Below are 9,683 nucleotides of genomic sequence, written 5' to 3'. Positions count from 1 at the left end.
CTCGGTTTTTTTAGTTGACTGCCGCCCTCCGACTCCTTGTTTGTCCCAGCCAAATGTCTCTTCATTGTGCACTAATCTAAACTAAACACCCTCCAGTCTGTCTGATGAATGAACGGGTCACTACGGAAGCGCGGGGTTTGTTTATTTCCTCACGGGGAAAAGAAGTCCGACCTAAAAATGGCTAAAACATTGGTTCCGCGGATTTCACCCGCGCCCCACCTGTAATACCACTGCGCCCCACAAGTGGGGCGCGCCCCACACTTTAAGATACACTGGCCTAACCTAACCCTTAAAACCAAGTCTACCTTCAAACAGGCCTTTGAAGGTGTGTGTGAGAGAGAGAGAGAGGACACGCCATGATGTCCTCACTTCGCATAAAACTCAAAATTGGTTCTCACTAAAAGATAGCTGTACAAGAACACACACGCACGCACGCACGCGCACACGCACGCGCACACGCACACGCACACACACACACACACACACACACACACACACACACACACACACACACACACACACATCTTGTCTGTGGGTTATTCTGGGCTATAGCTATCAAGGGGTATTTTGGGTCTCTGACATGCTTGCCGCTTACAGTAGCCTACTGAATGTCTATATTTGCCTGTGTGTGTGTGTGTGTGTGTGTGTGTGTGTGTGTGTGTGTGTGTGTGTGTGTGAGTCCCATAACTAGAAGAGCTGCCATCTTGAGAGTTGCTGCACTGCAAAACCAAAGCACTTTCAAAATACCAAAGCAAAACAAACACACAACACAACACACACACACGCACGCACGCACGCAAACACACGCACACGCACACGCACACGCACACACACACACACACACACACACACACACACACACACACACACACACACACACACACACACACACACACACACACACACACACACACACACACACACACACACACACACACACAAGAACTGAGTCTGCAGCACTTGGCTCAAAACTTGGCCCATAAATGTCCTGAGTCACTTTTTCCATAGTCAGCACCTCCTGATGTTGAATAGAAATGCTAGAAAGAGAGAGAGAGAGGTAGAGAGAGAGAGACTGAGAGAGGGGGAGACAGAGAGAGAGAGACTGAGAGAGGGGGAGACAGAGAGAGAGGTAGAGAGATAGAGACTGAGATAGGGGGAGACAGAGAGAGACAGAGGTAGAGAGAGAGAGACAGAGAGGGGGAGACAGAGAGAGAGGTAGAGAGAGAGAGACAGAAGCTGGGTTTCCATCCAAAGGTATCGCAACGTTTAATCAAATTTTCAGAAAGTCGACAAAAGAAAATGTGATATTTTGCACGTTTCCACCCACTACCGTTATGCGTAATATCAGGAATGATGAAGAGGAGGGGCAATTAATTTACCTGATTACAGTAAAACATGGCCAGACACCAGTCAAACCCTCAAACGAGGGAAATTAACCCCGTTCTCTCAATAAATGTGAGGTAAGAGAAAACATCCTAGCCTGATATTCAGAGTGAAGTGGGGGAAATCATGATGGAAGCTTGGTGATGGAGAACGCACTGCTGTCTGCCTCAGCTAACGTTACACGTTAATTTAAAGATGATACAGAGGTACGTAAAATGTATTACCAGACGCCACTCTTCTGTCAATTCTGGATGTGAATCGCCTGTTAGCCCGCTGTCTTCCTTCGTTAAAACGGCATCTTTTTTCATGGAGTTTGCTTACAGATTCGCTAAAGCTGTTTCCACTGCATTTATCGCATTTTCTTTTATCGATACACCCTACTTTTCCGCCTCCCTCAAGCGGGAAAACCTTTTTGCGATATTTGGAGGTTTTATCGAATTTTCTGGTGTTTCCACTCAGGATGTTACAGTAATGCGCAATTTGGAAAATTTCGCATAAAAACAGGTGGATGGAAACCCACCTAGAGCAAGAGAGGTAGAGATAGAGAGACTGAGAGAGGGGGAGACAGAGAGAGAGGTAGAGAGAGACACTGAGAGAGGTAGAGAGAGGTAGAGACTGAGAGAGGGGGACAGAGAGAGAGGTAGAGAGAGAGTGAGAGAGGTAGAGAGAGGTAGAGACTGAGAGAGGGGGACAGAGATAGAGAGACTGAGAGAGGGGGACAGAGAGAGAGGTAGAGAGAGAGTGAGAGAGGTAGAGAGAGGTAGAGACTGAGAGAGGGGGACAGAGAGAGAGAGACTGAGAGAGGGGGAGACAGAGAGAGAGACTGAGAGAGGGGGAGACAGAGCAAGAGAGGTAGAGAGAGATAGACTGAGAGAGGGGGAGACAAAGAGAGAGACTGAGAGAGGGGGAGACAGAGAGAGAGGTAGAGAGATAGAGGCTGAGAGAGGGGGACATAGCACCCGATCAGAGATAGAGGCTGAGAGAGAGAAACAGAGAGGGGGAGACAGAGAGAGAGGTAGAGAGATAGAGACTGAGTGAGGGGGAGACAGAGAGAGAGGTAGAGAGATAGAGACTGAGAGAGGCGGAGACAGAGAGAGAGGTAGAGAGAGAGAAACTGAGAGAGGGAGAGACAGAGAGAGAGGTAGAGAGATAGAGACTGAGAGAGGGGGAGACAGAGAGAGAGAAACCGAGAGAGGGAGAGACAGAGAGAGAGGTAGAGAGATAGAGACTGAGAGAGGGGGAGACAGAGAGAGAGAGAGACAGAGAGGGGAAGACAGAGAGGTAGAGAGAGGTACACACACACACACACACACACACACATATTGTGTCATTTCTGGAAGATACAGTACTAAGTATCGTGATAATATCGTATCGTGGGGCATCTGGTCATTCCCACCGCTACTGCGGGGCAGGGTCCGGACGAAGCCAGAGAACAGGGCAAAGGTCTGGAAGGAGAGTGAGGGGGGGGGGGGGGGGGGGGGGGGGGGGGGGGGGGGCGAGCGAGGAGAAGCTGAAGCAGCGATAGAGAGGGAGAGAGAGGATGACAGTGCACCATTTCAACTACGGTGGTAGCACCAGGATGTACAGTCTGTAGAGTAGAAACACAATGTGTGTGTGTGTGTGTGTGTGTGTGTGTGTGTGTGTGTGTGTGTGTGTGTGTGTGTGTGTGTGTGTGTGTGTGTGTGTGTGTGTGTGATGCTTTATATGCGCGCGCGCGCACACACACACACACACACACACACACACACACACACACACACACACACACACACACACACACACACACACACAGAGAGAGGAAAGATGGTGGCCTGCCAAAGAAGGTTGAAAAATAAGTTTTGCAGCTATTCTGAGATTTGGAGCGGTATGGTTACTTTCATCTCCGTAGTTACATCATGGTGATGGATTATTTTCATAAAACAAAAGGGAGAGTATTTATTTTGATGGTTTTGGTGGAGTGCCGCTGTAGAAAATACAACGTTGTACAAGGTTTAAAGCCATAATGTTCTCACGTTTGACTTTTAGACACATAACAGATTAAATTACGTTTGATCTCAGAGCTATCCTCCTCAGTCAATCAAAAAGTGACATACTGTATAGGGGGGAGAGTTTCTCATTTATAATGGAAAGGTGGAAAAAAAAATCCCACCATGTGTGAAGGGTTTCTGCAGACCACCACACAGATGAGATGATGGAGAAAAATGCATCTGAGTGCCAGCATGTCACCAGGCGAGGAGGGCGTGAAAATAGAGAGACAGAGACAGAGACAGAGACAGACAGAGAGAGAGAGAGAGAGAGAGAGAGAGACAGCAGCCAGGTCCTTTGGTAATAGATGTTATTGTCAACATGAACATGAGTCCCTTCTCCCTCCACAGACACACTGGATGTGCTCCGCCACAGGTTCTTACACTCACTCAGTCTTAATACACGACAACAAATCCAGCAACACCCAGCAAAACTCTCCCTCCCTCTCCCTTTGGTTCCATATCCATGATATATTACAGGCTATCTGATCACCATCTGTGCCACACACACCCCCCCCCCCCCCCCCCATGAAGAAAGAAAACAGGAAAGTTGTTCTGTTCACTTCTCGACATTCCTTAAATCACGAAACATAAACAAGCTATTAAGTGGCTCCATGTTTGCATAAAGCAAACAGGGCTATTATCTCACGGGCCTGGCACAAATTACCAGAGCCAGGCTGGAAACCATTAGCCAGCCGAGCCCAGTCCAGCCAGCACCATGCCCCCCCCCCCAACCCCCCCCCCCCCCCCCTCAGCCACCCACCCCACAGGGCCTACAGCCCCAGACAGACTACCGCACAGACTGTATACAACTCAAGAGAATACCCTCCTGTGCTGCTGTTGTGTGTGCCGGTTTGTTTCACAATGGAGCCCGTTATTAGTTCGACCGGAGCTCCTGGCTGTCCGATAAGATGAGGCAGAGGAGCCAGGCATGAGTCGGTGCTGGAGCAGCTCTGAAGAGGAGCCAAACACGGGATGGGACAGACAGAGAGAGAGAGAGAAGAGAACAGTCCTACTTAGGGACACAATTCTAAAGCCATATTGTCCGCAATGTACAATCCCACAGATTCAATTAACAGACATCATGGAAGGAAGGTAAACCTGCCTCAGCTTAGCTTACCCACACTACCAGGCTTTTAAATTGCACAACACAGTTTACCACCCTAGGCTGGCAATCTTTATGAGATGAATTAATTATGAGGAGCCTAATATGTCATAGTACATATTTTAACTGATGTCAATTAAACGGGGTATTTCAAGTGGGGAGCATACATTAGCCTAATGCTTTTCTGAAATTTATTTTTTTGCTGGTGGCTCCTTAACCTATGACTGGCCATAGTTTACCAACCGTTCCATTTACCCCCTATACACACCAGCTGGCATGCCTAGCCTGCTAAACGTCAACGAAGAGACCCCGAGTGTGTCTGTGTGTGTTTGGAACTCGCTGTTTGGTAGGAAACCTTCCAGAGCCCCGCCGTCTCGGCTCGTCTCGGCTCGGCTCGGCCTGCCCTGCGTGCAGCAGCAGCAGCCTCGCAGCGCAGCAGAGCTCAATGGCTGGCTGGCTGGCTGGCTGGCTACAATTTTGCAAAAACAACGCTAGCTTTCCAACAGCACACTCCGCGATGAACGAAAGATAGTAGCCAATCTCTGACCCCCTAAAGGAAGAGCCGCTGGGGCCCGTGTGGAGGTGTGGAGCCCAGAAACCCCCTCATCTCTGTCGCCACCCGCAGCCTCCTCCTCGGTCTCCTCTACTACCCCACCTCCCCGACAACATAGCGGGCCCGAGCTCACATAACCACTGCGTCGACCCGGACTGAGTCAGAACATGAAAAGTTACTCACACCGCGGCATTTCCAGCCTTTTTAGGTCTGGAGGGGATGACACGGTAACGGTACCGTGGCAGCAAAGCTCCCCGTGTTCAAGTGAAAATAGTCAACATACCGCATCACTCACCTCCCCTCCTGTCCTGTCCTGTCTGTCCTGTGTTCACGTCCTCCTCGGTCGCTGGCTGCTACGCTCCTGTGTTTTCCCCCTCCCCTCCGTGCCGTTCTGTTCTCTCTGCTGGTTTCTTTTCTCCTCCCCTCCCTCTCGATCAAGGCTCCCTCCCTCCCTCGCAGATGCCGCTGCTCTCCCTCCGACAGACAGACAGACAGGGGGAACCAACTCTGCTCCGGAAGCAAACGCTCCTCTCCCCCCAGCCCCGCTGATTATGAACAACAAACGTCCTCCCTCCATATACTTCCATGTTAGTAGCGCCGTAATGAGCAGGGAAGGCTCATAACGCGCTGTCATTACTTTTCCCGACCGAGTAACGAGAGGTGTGACAATGGCTGCTTCAGTTGTAATGTGTTTACAGTTAAGAAACAGGCCTAGGCTAGCACAGCACACACACACACACACACACACGCACGCACGCACGCACGCACGCACGCACACACACACACACACACACACACACACACACACACACACACACACACACACACACACACACACACACACACACACACAACCACTTATCATTATCATTATTATTTAAAGAGCATGGCACTTGACTTAATTTGTTGCTGGGTGAAATGTGTTGGATGCACTAGCTGTTATGAGACTGACGAATGAGAAGGAACAAATTGTCCAATACAGGAATTAAACATATGGAGTCAGCTGTCATCTAGTCAGTGTAAACAGCTGCTGTGTCTTACCGAATTCATTCGCATTTACAGCAAAGGGCAGATGAGAAGGCTAGACTAGAGAGTGCAAGATGTGGAATTAATTTCCCCTGATGGTGAATGAGCTTGCTGATACTCTTTGGAATAGTCCTGCCCTCTTGTGGCTGAAAACAGTGGTAGGAGCCAAACCCAGCATCTCCATCAATATTATTATTACCACTTGACCAACAGCAATATAGCTATATATATATAGTGCTTCCACTGCTTTATAATCCTACAAGAAAAAAAAAGTAAAACCTGATTGGAAAGAACAATAAAGCATATAAGTTTAAAACATAAAACTGTTAGAGCTGCAAAATAGTTGATGCATGTTATCCGGATAAATTAATAAGGCGACAATATTCATATCTGCATAAAGCGTACTGTAGCGTTCCAGGTAATCCAGGTATTACCTGTAATGTGATGTGCAATAGAGGTGTCTAGATTGCACCTAGGAACTAATGTGGGTGGGTGTGTTCCTAGGGGGAAGGGGGGTATATAGGACCAGCGGCCGTGGGCCGGAGGTCAGTCTAGCTATGGAGCGAGCTGAGACGGTTGCTGTGTGTAGAGCTAGCTGTGTGAAGCTAGCTGCTAGGAGCTGAATGAGCCTGTGAATAAAGACCCTGTACCAACTACAACTCTCCAGTTCCTTGGACGAATACTCAGAACGTTACATTGGTGTCAGCAAGTGAAGCGGTAGCGCCTCTGATTCGGTCGAGAGGGGAGAGAGTGACGAGGAAAAGTTGGAGATCAAAGGCTCGAGCGACCTAGCGGTAGCAAGCTAGCTGTGTGAGCTAGCTGCTACGGGCGCCACGTGTGATGGTGCACGGTGAAGAATGGCCATTGGCGAACGGGAAAAAAGAGGAGCTGACGACGGAGATCAGCTCGATGCTGGCGGGCATGGAAGCCCGTGTGTTGAAAGAAGTCAGACGGCTGGTGGAAGAGACTCCTGCCTGGGCAGTAGAGGTGATGCGGACGCTGCGGGAAGTCATGCAGCGGGTGGATTTGATGAGCGCGGAGGTAATGCAGTGTGGAGAACGGCCGGAGGAACCACAAAATAGACTGTGTTGGAGCTGTGGAGAACCGGGCCACGTGGCGAGGTGGTGCCGAGGCGGTCCCGGGAGACGGACCGGGTATGCGGGACAACGACATGGACAGCAGGGAGCCTGCTGGGCATGCGGAGCGATCGGACATCTAGCTAGAGAGTGTCGAGAAGCTGTCGGGGACTGGAAGACAGCGAGAGAGGAGAGACGTGCAGGCGGCGGACAGGTGAGGCTTTGTTGGACTTGCCAGTCGCCTGAACATTTAGCCAGAGACTGCACTAAGGGTGTGGGCGCTGGAAGAGACACACAGCCGGGGGAGCAGCCGGAACAACAGGCAGAGGAGCAGCGGAGTAGCGGAGCAGTGGAGCAGCCTGAGCTACAAGCAGCGGAGCAACGGGGCAGTACAGAGCCGATTGTTCTGGGCAGGAGAGTGACTGTTGAGCCGGCCCAGGCTAGCTGCTCTGCATACCAGCCGGTAGAGGGGGACATCATCATCAGCGACGAGACCATCAGGAGAGCGGGGATCGTTTTGAACAGCCAGAGGGAAGTGAGCGACATCATCTGCAGAGCCGTTACAGTCGGGGGAGCGGCACTCGTGTCCCCGGGGGAGCGAGAGGGGTCAAGGCCGGAGGAGACGGCCCAACCAAGCCGCTACACAGCCCCCACGGCTGCACTGCAGAAAGCCGAGGTGGAGATCGACGCCGATGGTGTTCGCCCTGCTGTCCTCAACACGCCGCCCCCTGGGGGAGCGGGACGGGAGGACGAGCGAGTGCAAGAGCTGGACGTCGACGACAGGGCCATCTGGGAGGTCGACGGGCATGAGCGGAGATGCAGACAGAGGGAGGATGCGGATATCGGTCCGGTGTATGCGTGGGTGGCGGCCGGACGCCGGCCCCCTGTGAAGGAGATTCACCTGTGTTCCGGTGCCACGAAGGGACTGTGGAACATGTTTTCGGACCTGCAACTGGGTGGAGATGGGGTTTTGGAGAGAAAGGGGCACGGGAAAAGCGGGACCCAGTGGGTTGTACCCGGTTGCCTGCGAGAATTGGCACTGAAGTGGATGCACGAGGGCCCATACGGTGATCGTGGGCCCGAAGAGACACTCAGCCTCATCCGTGGACATTTCTACTGGGGCAAACAAAAGGAGGACGTGCGGAGATACTGCAGGGAGTGTGAGGTCTGTGGGGCACAGAGGGGGGACCGAAAAGAGTTACACTGCAGAGGACTAACCCCACTGGGGGTTGAGCGAGACTAGCGTGCTTCAGGTGGGACAGAAGCTGTAAAAGGGGGGATGGAAATGGGGTTTAAATGAAAAATTAAGAAGTTGCTGGAAAAAGAAAAGTTAAGGTAAATGATGGGGTTGAGTTAAATTTAAGATGAGTGTAAAGAAAAGAGGGAATGTAAATGTTGGGGCTTGTGTTAAGTGAAAATGTTGGTGAAAAGGGTGCTAATGGGAAGTAACTAAATGATGGTGGGAGTGAATGTAAAAATTAAGTGGTGTTAAAGAGAAGGGCTATTGGAATGGGAATGTGAACGGAAATGTGGGTTGAATTTAAAGGAATGGGAAAAGAGGGAAGAAATGAAAAGAAATGCAAAGGGTGGTGGTGGAACGAAAATTAAGAAGTGTGCTGAAAATAAGAGACTAGGTGGGGAAATTGATGTGGTAATGGAAAATGTTGTGGGGTGTTGTGTTTTGGTACAGGGGGATATGTGTGGGTTGTGGGTGTCAACGTGGGCGTTGACTAATGTTGGGTGAGGAGTATGTAGCGTTCCAGGTAATCCAGGTATTACCTGTAATGTGATGTGCAATAGAGGTGTCTAGATTGCACCTAGGAACTAATGTGGGTGGGTGTGTTCCTAGGGGGAAGGGGGGTATATAGGACCAGCGGCCGTGGGCCGGAGGTCAGTCTAGCTATGGAGCGAGCTGAGACGGTTGCTGTGTGTAGAGCTAGCTGTGTGAAGCTAGCTGCTAGGAGCTGAATGAGCCTGTGAATAAAGACCCTGTACCAACTACAACTCTCCAGTTCCTTGGACGAATACTCAGAACGTTACAGTACTATGTAATGATGTATATTCATACTAGGCATCTCGCACGCTCGATTCCTATAGGCTCGGCCGCTGTGCGGGCTCTCCCGCCCTGCAGCTCGCCGAGCTGGCTCTGCAGCAGCTTGCAGCTCAGCTATTGCGTGGCCTCGCCTGATGACTTCAGTGATGACATCACAGGGGTTTGTCTTATTTCTCACAGTGGCCACAGGGTGGCGCTGTGAGGGTCAGTTCAAAGCGCAGTGTGAAACACCATCAACCCTCCCATCCTCTCTAAAACCACTCTGCTCCTGAGAGGACATGTGTGACAGCACTGATCGTCATTCACACACAAATACTGATCATGCACAAAGGATCCTGAGGAAGATGTGTCTGAACCACACAACCACACATCAGACAAAGCTGTGTATCTGCTGTGTTGCCTCTGTTTAATGAACAGAACAGGTTCTTGTCAGTGGGGTCCATCTCTGTGGCGGGCTGGCGGC

General features: G+C 50.8%; 1 protein-coding gene across 1 annotated transcript in view; it reads right to left on the bottom strand.

The window, feature by feature from the left end:
- Positions 1–5,407, bottom strand: part of apbb2b (amyloid beta (A4) precursor protein-binding, family B, member 2b) — a 90,424-nt gene extending 85,017 nt beyond the window's left edge. Inside the window, exon 1 of the mRNA XM_083635929.1 lies at positions 5,349–5,407. The gene's annotated coding sequence lies outside the window, so the exon portion shown is untranslated. The remainder of the gene's footprint in view (positions 1–5,348) is intronic.
- Between the last annotated feature and the right edge of the window lie 4,276 nt (positions 5,408–9,683).

The sequence above is a fragment of the Poromitra crassiceps genome (genome assembly GCF_964638095.1).
Source record: "Poromitra crassiceps genome assembly, chromosome: 4".
In the NCBI taxonomy this organism is placed as follows: Eukaryota; Metazoa; Chordata; class Actinopteri; order Beryciformes; family Melamphaidae; genus Poromitra; species Poromitra crassiceps.
The sequence above is the reverse complement of the archived record's forward strand: the minus strand, read 5'-3'. Positions and strand labels throughout refer to the sequence as shown.